General features: G+C 50.6%; 1 protein-coding gene and 1 non-coding gene across 3 annotated transcripts in view; one reads left to right on the forward strand and one right to left on the reverse strand.

Moving 5' to 3' along the window:
* GNG4 (G protein subunit gamma 4) overlaps positions 1-12,462 on the forward strand; it is a 45,177-nt gene that overhangs the window by 1,162 nt on the left and 31,553 nt on the right. The gene's annotated exons all lie outside the window — the stretch shown is intronic.
* TRNAC-ACA (transfer RNA cysteine (anticodon ACA)) lies at positions 10,800-10,873 on the reverse strand. The gene has a single exon. It is a non-coding gene; the product is annotated as a tRNA-Cys (tRNA).

The following is a 12,462-nucleotide window of genomic DNA, read 5'->3' on the forward strand; positions in this document are numbered from 1 at the left end:
GGGGTCGCCCGGCCTCTCCGGCTTGAGGCGGGGGAGGCTCCTGGGGACCCCCTTTCCGTATGTAGGTCACGGCTGTTCGCTCCCCCCTCAACAGGGATGTCCCCCGTTGGAGAGGACCGTAGTTCAAGGGATGGAGTGGCTAGCTGGTCGTTTTATTGGGGGAAGTGCTTTTGGACTGAAGAAGTCCTCTTGATTCCCCAGCACCCCGGGACACCTGCCTCGGGTGCAGTTCCGGGGGCGACGGGGCGAGGGTTTGTTTCCCCTTTATGGCGTCTGTCCCCGAGTCGGGTGCTGAAATGGGCCGCCCTCGCAGCGCGCGCATCCCACGACATTGGGGGAGCTTCGGTTTAATTTTTTAATTATCTTATAAGTAGTAACAAGGGCGGGGTGGCGGGGGAACAGAGGTGTGACTGGAGAAGACTTATGAATTTAAAAATAAGGAGGACTTGCTAATTTCTGTGGATCTTGGGCTGGGGTATTAGGAAATCCAAAAATGTTAAAGTTTGATCGAGTGATAAAGTGGATCGTGGACACCGGTTCTCCCACTCTCTTCCCAGCCCCCCGCCGCCGCCGGTTTGCTTCGCTTTCTGTTGCCGCCTAGAATGTAAAAGGCTGGCCCAGGGCCGGCCGTTTCAGTCAGAGCTAAAGGCCTGCTGGGCTGCGCTGGTGTTCCCCATTACAGCGTTGTCAGTCCTGTCCCCTGCGCATGAGTCCTCGCTGTGCTGCCTCCTTCTCCTGGTGCGACAGGAAAATCCAGTGGCAGACGCCTCAAGGAGGCCGGGAGGGGACCCAGGATCTTTGGCTGGCTTCTTGATTCTTTGGGGGAAATCCTTTTCCTGATTTTTGCCTGGTGCCGGGAAAGGGAGCCCCCGCCCTCTGATCTGACCCTGCTCCCTGCAAGGGGCTACCGTGCGAAGAACCGGGACGATCAACAGAAAGTCATTTTCAGTCCTGAGAAACAGGACACTGGACATGTAAACTATGAGTTGTTTATTGAAGTGTAGGCTTGGCTCAATCACCGGTCATGATAAGGCAGGGTTACAACACTTAATAAACAGCAGGTGTGAATATAAATGCAAGGTTTATTGTGATGCATTGCTAGTTAATGAGTAGCCTCACTCCGGGGTTATTGGGCTGAAATGACTATTTAGGACAATGGACCTCCTATTTGCTCCTCCACCCACACGTGGCTCCAGTCCTCAGTCTCCTTAAAATAAAATTGCTCAAAGGAAGCCTCTGGAAGATGTTTAGCCAGCTGAGAGACACACAAAGGGTCATTCCCAGGAGAGCCGCGATTGGCCAGGCAGTTCATTGCCTTTGACGTTTCTCAGGCAAGTCGACGGCAGAGAAATGAGGAAAAGGCTTTTCCTGTATTCATTTCACAGTTTTTAAAGCCAAAATGACAGTACCAGAAGCCCCCCCAAATTTCAGTACCTTCTTCGAAATGGTGGATCTGGGTGCTGTCCTCTCATCCCCCTGGTCCCTGGAAGCAAGTGCCTGGCAGCTGTCGCAGGAGGAAAGCGTTGGGCTCAGGAGTGATTGTGTATAAACAAACACACACACGCACGCACACACACACACACACACACGCACACACACACACACACACTACTGCTTACTGAGGGAGGCAGCCAAATGGCTGAGAAAAGACTGAGAGACTGAAGTCTATTAGACAAATCATTCTCATTTGTAGCCACATCTCACCATCATTTTTCTTGTCTCATTTTTGTTCTATTTGAAGGAGGGAGAATGCCTAACAATGCAACACATGTTAGTAGGTTACCCTTTTTTCTTCATAGAAGTTTGAAGCAGTGTCTTTAAGATATTTCCTGACTTATTCTCAGAACAGCCTTATGAGCATACATTATGACCTAATCTTACAGATTTTTCCTGGTTTTATTTGGTATTTTTATTCACTCTAGACATACTCAGGCATAAAGAGGCTCACTATTCAGGTAGAGAGATTGTTCAGTTTTCTTAAGCCAGAAACTGAAATTTAACTTCTTTAACATGCCAAAAATACTACAGAAATATCCTTTCAACAATAGCCAGCAAAGGTGTTTTAACTGAAAATCAGAGGCTGAATGATGTCAGAAAAGAAGAACAAGAGATCAGCTGCAGTGTAGAAATTAGCATAACACTGCTGAAAGGCTTGAACTAGATGGTTAAAGAATATGGAGAATAAGCCAGAGACCCTTAAAAAATGATCAGAAGTGAAAACAAAGGCAAATGAAATTTCCCTTTAGGGAAGGAAGCAGAGCCAAGAAATACCACTGCAAGAAACACATTCCGGCAGAGAAGACAATGGGTACTCAGAAAGAAATACTTGCAACAAGCTAGCTGGAGCATTCCAAATCACTTTAATTGTCAAGGAGCTTTTGTTAGGTCACCTGGCGGCTGGTGTGCAATCAGTTGTCCTGGTGGAACTTTAGCAAACAAAATGGCAGGTCTTGTGCAGATGGGGGAGAAGGGGTGTGTTGAAGATACAGTGCTTGTGGGACGGGTCCTGGGTGTCCAGGGAGAAGTGAGGACGTTTATATAGCTAGCAGAAGCCCTGAGGTTCCCAGGTATCTGAAGCAAGTGAACAACGGCCCAGCCTAGAGGACCAGGCAGCGGAGGGAGCCCAGGTCAGCGGGGTGAAGGCGGGACCAGGCTTCAGCCGGGTGCACCACGGGGGTGAGCTCATGTAATCCTTACGGTGGACCTGCAGGGTTTCTCTTTACCAAAAACACAACGGTGACCACAGTGTCCTTTCTCTCCAGGAGAATTCTGGCCGTGTATTTGTGGATGGTGGTGACTCTTAACTAACCAAGGAAAAGCATATACTAATGGGAAGTGAGCGATGGAGATGGGAGCCCCCCCCAAGGACTGCGCATGCGCCCCCTTCCAAAACAAGATTTGTTCCTCTCTCTTCTTAGGCTTCTCAAACCATTTCTCCCTGGGTGGCTGGGTTGGGTCTCTCTTGTGGGATTTGCGCTGTGAGGCTGAGGAAGTAGATAGAAGAGACGGAAGACAGAAGAAATGCTTTCAGCATCCCTCTGGGGCCCGAGGCAGCCTCTCGCCCCATCAAACGCATGCGCAGTGCGGAGCACTTGCGCTCCATCCAGAAACTGAGCTTTCCGCTTTCGTCGTTGGTCCCGGTGCGTCCTCGTGGCGCGCAAGTCCAGCTTAAGCTGTGGGGTCTTCTCTTCCACCCCCTCCCAGGGTCGCCACTGAGGAAGAGGGGCAGGGCCACAGCAATGGCAGGAAGGAAGACACTTTACGTTGTTTCAACAGTTTTCATCAGAGCACGTTTACAACTATAGCAAAAGGTGTTACCATGAAAAGTAAATGCGCCCCCACAGTCCCACCACCCGAATTCAACTGTATTTACTACTTTCGGTGTTTCATCACACAAATATATAAAATCAAGAGATTCTTGGCAAAGCAATACACAAGTATGAAGGTCCAAGTAGGAGACATGGAATTAGAAAACAGGACGGAAAGAGCAAGGGTGTTTTTCAGAGGGTAGAAAGCAGAGCAGTGTGTGGAGGTGGCTGACGACAGCCTGTTTGTTACAAGTAGGTTATTCTCGGTGATGGCCCCTCGGGCTCTGTAGCCCGGGTTCTGGACTCTTGTCAGAGAGGCAAAGACAAGGATGGCAGACAGTAGGTGCTACCAGGACCTCTGCTGCTGGAGGAACCCCGGTTTTATCTGTAGGACCCACTGTCGCAGTGTCCTCCTCTGTCCCATCTTTCCTTATCTGTATGAGGGGCCAGGCATATCCAAGAATTGTGTCCTCTTCTGGAGTGTTTTTCCAGCCTAATTTGGGGAGGCATCTGTCCTGTCCTGTTGCTTTGGAGTACCTGCTATGCATACCCTTTACGGAAGCTGTAGGAGGGGGAAAAATCTTTTCCTCTTCCCTCTTAGATTCAGTGTCTGGGGCATGTGAATTAAACTGATGACAGGAGAGATTAACAGGAGAAAAGATTTCCCAATTAATGGAGAAAGGCTTATTAGGCATGTGCATAGGAGCTTCACAGAAAAAAGAAGAGGAAATCCAAAGAAGTCTTAATACCATTTTAACAAAGGGAGATGCATTGCGAGAAAGTGACAAGACAAAGAAAAAAGGGGTTTGAGCTTCTGGGGGCAGTAAATTGTGGAAAGGTAAAAATGCGGTGAAAATTAATGGCAGATAAAGGTTATTTTAGTAAGATTTATCTGTTGGAGTCCATCTTGGTGCCGACTTCCTCCAGTGGCACTGGTTACTTTCCTTCTGGTGTGGGTAATGGGAAGGGAAACACCTTCACAAAGGGGAATTTAGGTAGAAAGGGAGAGACCAGAGAGTTCCTCCTGTGTCTGCTGTTTTTTAATTGCCTTCAGCTCAAAATAATCCTTATGCCCAGGTGGCATATTTTGGGGTGGTATGTTCTGGTCCCCTTCAGAATTTCCAGCAGAACCTTTCCTCAGCACAGTCTGGAGCCCAAAGCCAGTGGCATGCTACACCAGCATGAGTAATTCCGATTTGCTTTTAGTTTCTGCTCATCAGTCTTGGGAAAATTCTGGGTTTGTTTTTTTTTTTTTTTCTGTGCCCCAGTTGACTTCACTTACAACCCAGGGGCACCATTGGTCTGTAGATAGTTATTTACCCCGTGACACCTGTGGGGCCACACGGACGAGGTAGGGTTGCAGCTTGGTTAGGGAGACAGATTACTTAAGTGTGTAAGTGTATGTTTCATGGCATATATAGGGGGAAGCAAACATTACAGGGATGTAAAGACACAGTCTGGCTCTTGAAATTTTAAGGGCTGTGTGTCCAGGAAGGATGACGATGGAGGCTGAGTGGAGATTTCCAAAGCGTAGACCCTCGGGGGAAATAGCTAAGGGAAGCCAACAGTGAAGTGATGCCAGCTACCCGATTCTTTCTGAAACTAGGGGAGGCGTAGATGCATGAAATTGCTTTTCGTCAGCATCACAGACTCTGTTCTTCTGCTGAATTTTATCCACCAGGGACAGGGTCACTGGAGTCTTCTGCTTACCGAAATCTTTGGGTACCCAGGTAGACCGCCTCTGCTACCCAGGTGACCCCACCCCCGTCCTCACCTCTGAGTGGCTTCACCTCATCATCTTTGGTTGGAGTTTGGTGTTTGAGCACCATTCTCCTCCCCTTGGTTGATCTGGCAGAACTGTGTCCTTCTCTGGCTGTTTCACACCGAACTGTCTCTGCTTGCTGCCTGTCCACGGCGCAGCGAGTGTGCCCACAGCCACCGCCCAGAACTGTTAAGTGGACGTTGGACAAAGCACTGTGTGTCCTGCTTGGGGAGGGAGCCCCACGTTCCCGGGCTCACTGTGCCCTCTAATGGGTCCGATTCCTCTGAACTCCCCACTTTCTCTCCAGACCCTCCCCTTGTGCTAGGATTTGTTTTAGTAACCAGTATCTGGAGTAATTCGATCACTGGCCTGGACCCAGGCCCATTCTCTTTGTCATGGGATTTTGTCATCGCTGGAACCTGCCACCCCTCCCAGCCTTCCTGGGGTTGACACCCTTTCCCTGGTTTTCCTGAGCATTCCTGCTGCAAGCCATGTTCATCCCAACCACTGGGCTCTCTGGGAGGCCTTTTTCAATGCCTGTATTTTGCTGAAAGTAATAGATGTGTTTCTGAAAGACTGCACGTCAACCATACGTTTTTAAGACACTCATTTACTGGACGCGGGACAAGCACCGATAGTCCTTGCACCAGACGTCTTGCTAGCAATTTAAAGACAAGATATAGTCATGCCCTTCAGAGAACTCACAATCAAGAGGGAGTGTGTGTGTGGAAACAGCTCGCCTCTGGGCTAATGCTCTGAGAGCCACGTTTACAGTGATCCTGGGAGCATCCGTTCTCCCGGAGAGCAGTGAGATGCAGACAGGGCCTGCCCACCACGCTCCTGTCTTAAGTGGGCCCTGGAAAGCTGGGTCACATTTATCAATCCGGACAAGCAAGAAAGGGCTTTCCAGGCAGAAGGATCAGCCTGTGCAAAGGCCCAGAGTTATGAAGGTGCTGCGGGGAGAGTGGAAAAGACAGATGGTAGGCAGGCTATGAAGACTCGTGAGTGACATGTAAGAGTCTGTTCTGTGAGGAACAGCGATCCCAGGCAGGTGTTAATCGGATGCAGGATTTAGCAGGTCCCAGCCTTGGTCCTCTGACTGTGGCTGCCATGTGGGGCATGCAGGAGACCGAGGGCAGGGAGAGCTGGGAAGGCTCACTGCCGTCTCTCTGGGATGCTCAGGTGCTTGCGTTGCTGTCTGACCAGAAATGGACGGGAGGGGAGAGGCTGGTATGGGGGATCCCACGGTTTCCAGTTTGGGGCTGAATGGAGAGGACATCACGACCTGATTTAGTGAATGAAAGAGGAGGAGCGAGTGGACGAGTGGAGAGAAAGAGGAGGACAGGCCAGGTGAGGAGGTGCTGTCCAGGTGAGCCGAAGTCTGGCTGGAGACAGAGACCGAGTCGCCGGTACCCAGGTGCAGCGAGGTGGTGGGGAGACTGCCTCCCCACCAGGGGGTGGCCAGGAAAACGAAGTCAGGAGGTTCTGCAGAACAGATGCAAAGTTTGGGGCAAAACCAAAATGATTCTGTAAAGTGTGTACTCTTTCAAATGCAAGTTTTCATGTTTGAAAGTCCCTTAAAAGGGACCCTACCCCCACCTCCTGTCTGTGCGAAGCCGCCACAGACCCGCCACCACCCGCCTCCCTGGTGACTCACTCTGTCTGTGTTCAAGCCGTGGCAGCCCCGCTCCTTGTTTGTGATTCCTTCGTCCCCCCGGTGTTCTGGATTTGATGCCACGCTGATGTCAGGGATTACAGTTCATCAGCCTTCGGTGAGAGCGGGTGTCTAGCCAAGGGTGAGTTTCTGCTCTGTTTTTCCCCAACCTCCTGGTCCCCCTCCACCCACCCCCAAGCTCTGGTGGCCGAGGGTGGAAGGCTGGGCCCTGGCCCTGCTTCTCAGTAACCGTAGCAACTCACCTAGGCCGCCCACGGTTGGCCCAGCCCGGCCAGCTCAGCCTCCTTCGGGTCCTTCATGCACAGCCTTCTCTCCTTGGACCTCTGCTCCTAGCTGTGCGACCCCCCCCCCCCGGGGTGGGGTTTGCCCCCTTTCCTGCACGGCCCCTCACTCTGCTCTACTAGGCTTTCCTGGCCGTACTTTCTGAGCGCTGGGAATACAGCAGTGGAAAAGGCGGGCCATGGAGGGGAAACCAAACAGTCCAGCCCGCGCAGAATTTATGGTTTAGGAGAGATGTCAGACCCAGAGTACTGTCAGGAAACCAAAAATCATCTGAATAAGCAAAGTAACAGATAAGCATTTAAAATGCAATCAGTGCTTGGGAGAAAAAACAAGGAAGGGGAGCTAGGGAGTGCCAGGGCAAGGTTGTTATGGGTTTGATTTTATTTGGGGGGCAGTAATTAGGTTTTATACATTCATTTACTTATTCAAATTTTCTTTTTAATGGAAGGACTGGGGATTGCACCCAGGACCTCGTGCAGGCTAAGCACGCGCTCTAGCACTGAGCTGCACCCCTGCCCTGATGTACCGTCTTGACGCGTGGCCTGGCCAGCGGCAGTCAGTTTAGTTAGTGATGAGCTGTTCCTTCCATTTTCACACACCTGTTTTGGGAACCGTGTATTTGTAGCGCAATCTGTCTGTAAAATTCGGGGTCGATCCGTGAGTGGTTCCCAAACCTGGTTCCGTAACAGAATCGCTTTGGGTAGTTTTCAGAAACAGGGCTTCTTGCCTCAGCTGTGGACAGTCTGGTTTGGCAGGTCTGGGCTACAGCTTGGGAATCTGTGTTGTGAGGGTTACAAATCACTGACCCAGATGATGTCCATGGGTCCTTCTTCGCCACTGATAACCCGAGCCTGCCCAACATCAGCGCCATTTCCCAGGCTGGCTTCCCCCATCCACCTGGAGCTGAGAGACAGGACTCCCGGCTGACACACCTGCGGGAGCCCAGGCCTCCTTTCCAGGATGCCCCTGTGCCTGTGTCTCCCCTGCGTTTCACGAGAGAGCCTCCTGGATAGGGAAACAAGCTACTTGCCCTGAAGAACCACATCCTCGCAGAGCACGGTGACCCCAGAACACAGACATCCCTGTCTCTGCTCCCCTCCTGCAGGGAGCAAGCACCCCATGGCCCTGGCCCCCCCGCAGGTCGCACCCTTGTTTGCTGGGGAGTCGGGAGGGACCCTTGGTTGCTGAGACGTGTGAAGGCTGCCGAGAGCCAGGTGCCAGGGGTCGGGACGCAGAGATGAGAAGGCATCCAGCACCTGAGGAATCTACTATCTAGTGAGGGAGACAAATGACTATAACACCGCTCGGACCCGAGCACAGGTCCCCCCTGAACACAAACCCAGCCTAGGTCAGGAAGGCTTCCAGAAGGCTCTCAGAATTTGGCCAAGTGAAAGGAATGGGGCAGAGCCAATGACAAGTGGAAGCTTGCCAGGCGGAGAGTTTCTGGTTGAGCAAGAAATAGTAATGCTAATAACAGCAGCTGACATTTGTTGACTGCTTGCTGCATCCTCGACTCTAAGTATTTACTCCGTGGTAACTGTCGTGGTAGGAAAAACAACGCTCCCCCACGGCCACACCCTCAGAGCTGGAGTGTGTGAGTCTGTTACCTTGAAGGCAGACGCGACTTTGCAGGTGTGGTTAAGAACCTTGAGGTGGGGGGATTCTCGTGGATTGTTTGAGGGGCCCCAGGTAATCACTGGTGTCTTTATAAGAGGAGGGCAGGAGGGTCGGACAGACTGAAGGTGCCACCCTGATGGCTTTGCAGGTGGAAGAGGGCCTCGAGGAAGGAGCGGAGGCACCTCTGGAAGCTGGAAGAGGCCAGGAAATGGTCTCCCCAGAGCATCCACCGGCAGCTCTAATGATGCCATGGACTTCCGAACTCCAGCGCTGTCGGGGTGGGGGTGTGGCTCAGAGGAAGAGCATGTTGCTGGGTGTGCGCAAGGTCCCGGGTTCAATCCCCAGTGCCTCTGTTGGGGGGGGGGGGAATAGGGCGTAATTCACAACAGCAACAAACTCCAGCACTATAACATTATACACTGGCGTCGCTTTAAGCCGTAGTTGGTGGTAATTCATTGCAGCAGCAACAGGGAACAAACACAACTATGCTCCTCCTGTGCTCCTCCCATCCTGCAGCCAAGAGGTCAAGTAACTCACCCAAAATGGTAGAGCAAATCATCTGTCCAGGATTCAGAAGGCGACCGTGCGGCCCCAGGCCCTGCCGCGCCTTGCCCACGCGCACTCCTCTCCTGCCGGCCGCGGGCTAGGAAGCATCAGGGCTGCAGGAGGCTGTCAGAGGGCCGGAGACGGGGAGCGTGCGCCGCTGAGCTGGCAGGAGCCCGGACCCCAGAGGCCCTCCTGGGCCGACTGGAGAGGGTGGCTCCCCGCCCCCCGCTTGCCGGTGCTCCTTTTTGGGGTTCCACTCAAGGCCGTGCCGGACTGCGGGCACCCGCTGAGGGCAGAGGTCAGCTCCTTGGTCCCTGCACCCCCTGCCCTACCTGAGGCCAGGTGCACACTGAGCTGTTTGCTGATACAAACCTCTACCTGGTCTTCACTATCAGATGGTTTTTAAACACTTCCCCAGTCGGATGGTTAAGCAGATACTCTGGTTAAGCACAGCATCCTCATGCATTTTGAAGTCTCCTGTCTTCAAATATCTGTTCCTATCTTAAAAATCCTTTATTCATTCTAACTCTTTCTCTCTCTAATATAAAGCATCCCCCATCCCTTACTCTTTGACTGAAATAGGTGGTCAGAGGAATTTTGAGGCAGCGTTATGGTTGTTTTTCATATTAAACACAATAAGCATTACCTGAAGCCACACTTCCCGAGATGTCTGCTTAATTGATATTCCAAGTCTTTCACAGGCTGTGCTTAGGTTTTCAGGGCAGCAATAGCTAACATTTGATTAGCATTTTGTAGCTGCCTGAAAGCATCCTCGTCCTCCCATCAGCTTGATCTTTTCAGAAATGCTCGGGGGCGGGCATGTTCATCCTTGTTCCGAAATGAGGAAACTAAGGCTTGAAGAAGTTGAATGTGGCCGAGACACACAGCAGAGCCAGGTGGAGACTCAGGGATTCCACACTTCCTCTGTTGCATTATTTGCCCCTGAAGGGGAAAAAAATGACCCAGAACATCCACACAAGGAATCAGGTACCAGATTCCAGGTCATGTTTCCTTCCCAAGTACAGAAGTAATATGCCCGGGGAGTGGGAGGGTGCAGCTCAGTGGTAGAGCGCATGCTTGCACGAGGTCCTGGGTTCAATCCCCAGCACCTCCACTAAAAATAAATAAATAAACCTAATTACCTCCCTGCACCACAAAAAAGAAACAGTCCCCTAGATGGAGGTGGAAGAAAAGGTCCCTGGCTCTTGTCTGGGCTGGATAGTGGTGCCAGATTTTCAGCTGTTAATAGGCTGGTTAAAGGAAGTTGAGTTACCTCCCTGCGTCCAGCCTTCGACTTCCTCAGGGTGGGACCCAGAATTAGCACCAGAGGTCTCCAGATCCAGGTCTGCACCGGGAGCCCTGTGTGGACTGAATCCAGGACGCCCTGCTTTCGTGTACCGCTCACTTGCAAATGCACGTGGACATCTTTGGGATCAGTAAGATAAAGTGCGTTTAAGTGTCTTACTGAGTTCTTTAGATCACTTTGTATCTTCTGAGTCAATAGATACTGAAAGCACGGCCCTAAGGGAAGCTGTATTTTTTAAAAACTATTTTATTTTTCTTTTTGGGGAGAGGCAATTAGGTTTATTTATTTATTGTTTATTTTTAATGGAGGTGCTGGGGATTGAACCCAGGACCTCGTGCATTGTAAGCATGCGCTCTACCACTGAGCTGCATCCGTCCCCACCACATTGTCATTATTTTAGAAGGGCCCTTTATGCTTTAAAACCATTAGAACCATGGTCTGCAAAATCCCCTCCATTGCTAGTACTCTGTGGTTCATTCACAATGTCAAGTGAGTGAATTTTCTGGATGTACCGTAAATATACTTGCTGCTGGCTTTCTCCGCGTTGCTATGCAAGGAGACTATGCAGCCTTATTTCCTCCCACAGGGCGTTGAGGGGAGACTTCCCAGGGGAGGGGGAGACTGACTGTTGATCCCTCACCCTCCCCAGCAGAGCAGGGGACTGGTTAGTGACCGTGGGACTAACCGTGCCATCGCATAGCACCCACCCTCAGCCGTCTCTGGTTCTGGGCCTCCTCCCACCACAGCTGAGACTTGGATTGGACCAGAGCTTCATTTTATCTGCTTCTCAGATTTGGATACGGTCCTTGCATCCTTGTATGCGAGTTGGACCACGTGGACATTTTTCTTGCCCTTTATAGCCTTGTCTTGATGAAACTTTTCCCCTCTCAGGTGCCTCTTCACAATAGCTATTCGACTTCTGGTTAAAAGGAGGACTGGCCAGAGCCAGCCTCCCTGGCAGACTGTCCTGCTCGGAGATGGCTCAGAGATTTCCCACCGCGGTCCAGCCATACGGCGCATGAGGAGTGTTTTTTCCCGGGGGCTTCGCAGAGGGGAGCTGGCACAGGGCGGATCAGCTAAACAGATCCTGTGGTCGTGGCTTCTTTGGCTGCCAGGAAGAGGTGGAATTTTCTTGCTTCCAGTCCCAGCCCTGCCGATCGCCACTGCCACCTCTACTACATCGGGACAGTTCGCCACCAGCAACTACCGTGCCGGGATCCTCAGCCGGCTGTGGACACGCTGCAGAAAAACTCATGTCAGAGGCTGCATCGTCTTTCTTGGAAAATGTCCAGATTATTTTCAGGCTTGTTTAACGTGTCCTTTTTTTTTTTTTTTTTTTTCCACTGCTGCTAACATAGTCTCTCCACACATAGTTCACTAGAGCAACACAACTCACTCCATCTGCAAAGTTCGAATAACCACCTTGGAGGGGGCCCGGTACTGCACGGACGAAGGGCCAGCAGTGTGGGTGGTGGGTCAGCTCTTCCTTCCTCTCTTTTTTTTCATTTTTCAGTTTTATTAGGTAGAACTGTTACAATTTGACTGCACATACGCAATATTTTGCATGTAAATACATATATACAAAATACTGCACATATTTTTAGTTTACATATATGTACCGATCACTGTTTCTAAGAACAGTTTTTACCTTTAGCTTTTTAAACTTACATAGTTATCAAATGAATAAAGCCAATCACAAAATAAGAATTAACAGAATGCAGTAATCCAATCATAAAGGACAGTCAGATGTGCTGGCACATGTTCAAGAGATCAGTCATCTATGTTATAAACAATAGGTAGCTCATTTGTGTCCCCTTTTTTTTCAGATTCCACGTATAAGTGATATCAAATGGCATCTTCCTTCCTCTTTTAAAGACACCTGATTTGCATAGTCATTTGGTCTTATAAATTCTTCTGTAGAATGAAAACTGCATTACTGTTTTTTTAAATTATTGAAGTATAGTTG

Source organism: Camelus dromedarius, chromosome 8, assembly GCF_036321535.1.
Source record: "Camelus dromedarius isolate mCamDro1 chromosome 8, mCamDro1.pat, whole genome shotgun sequence".
NCBI lineage: Eukaryota > Metazoa > Chordata > Mammalia > Artiodactyla > Camelidae > Camelus > Camelus dromedarius.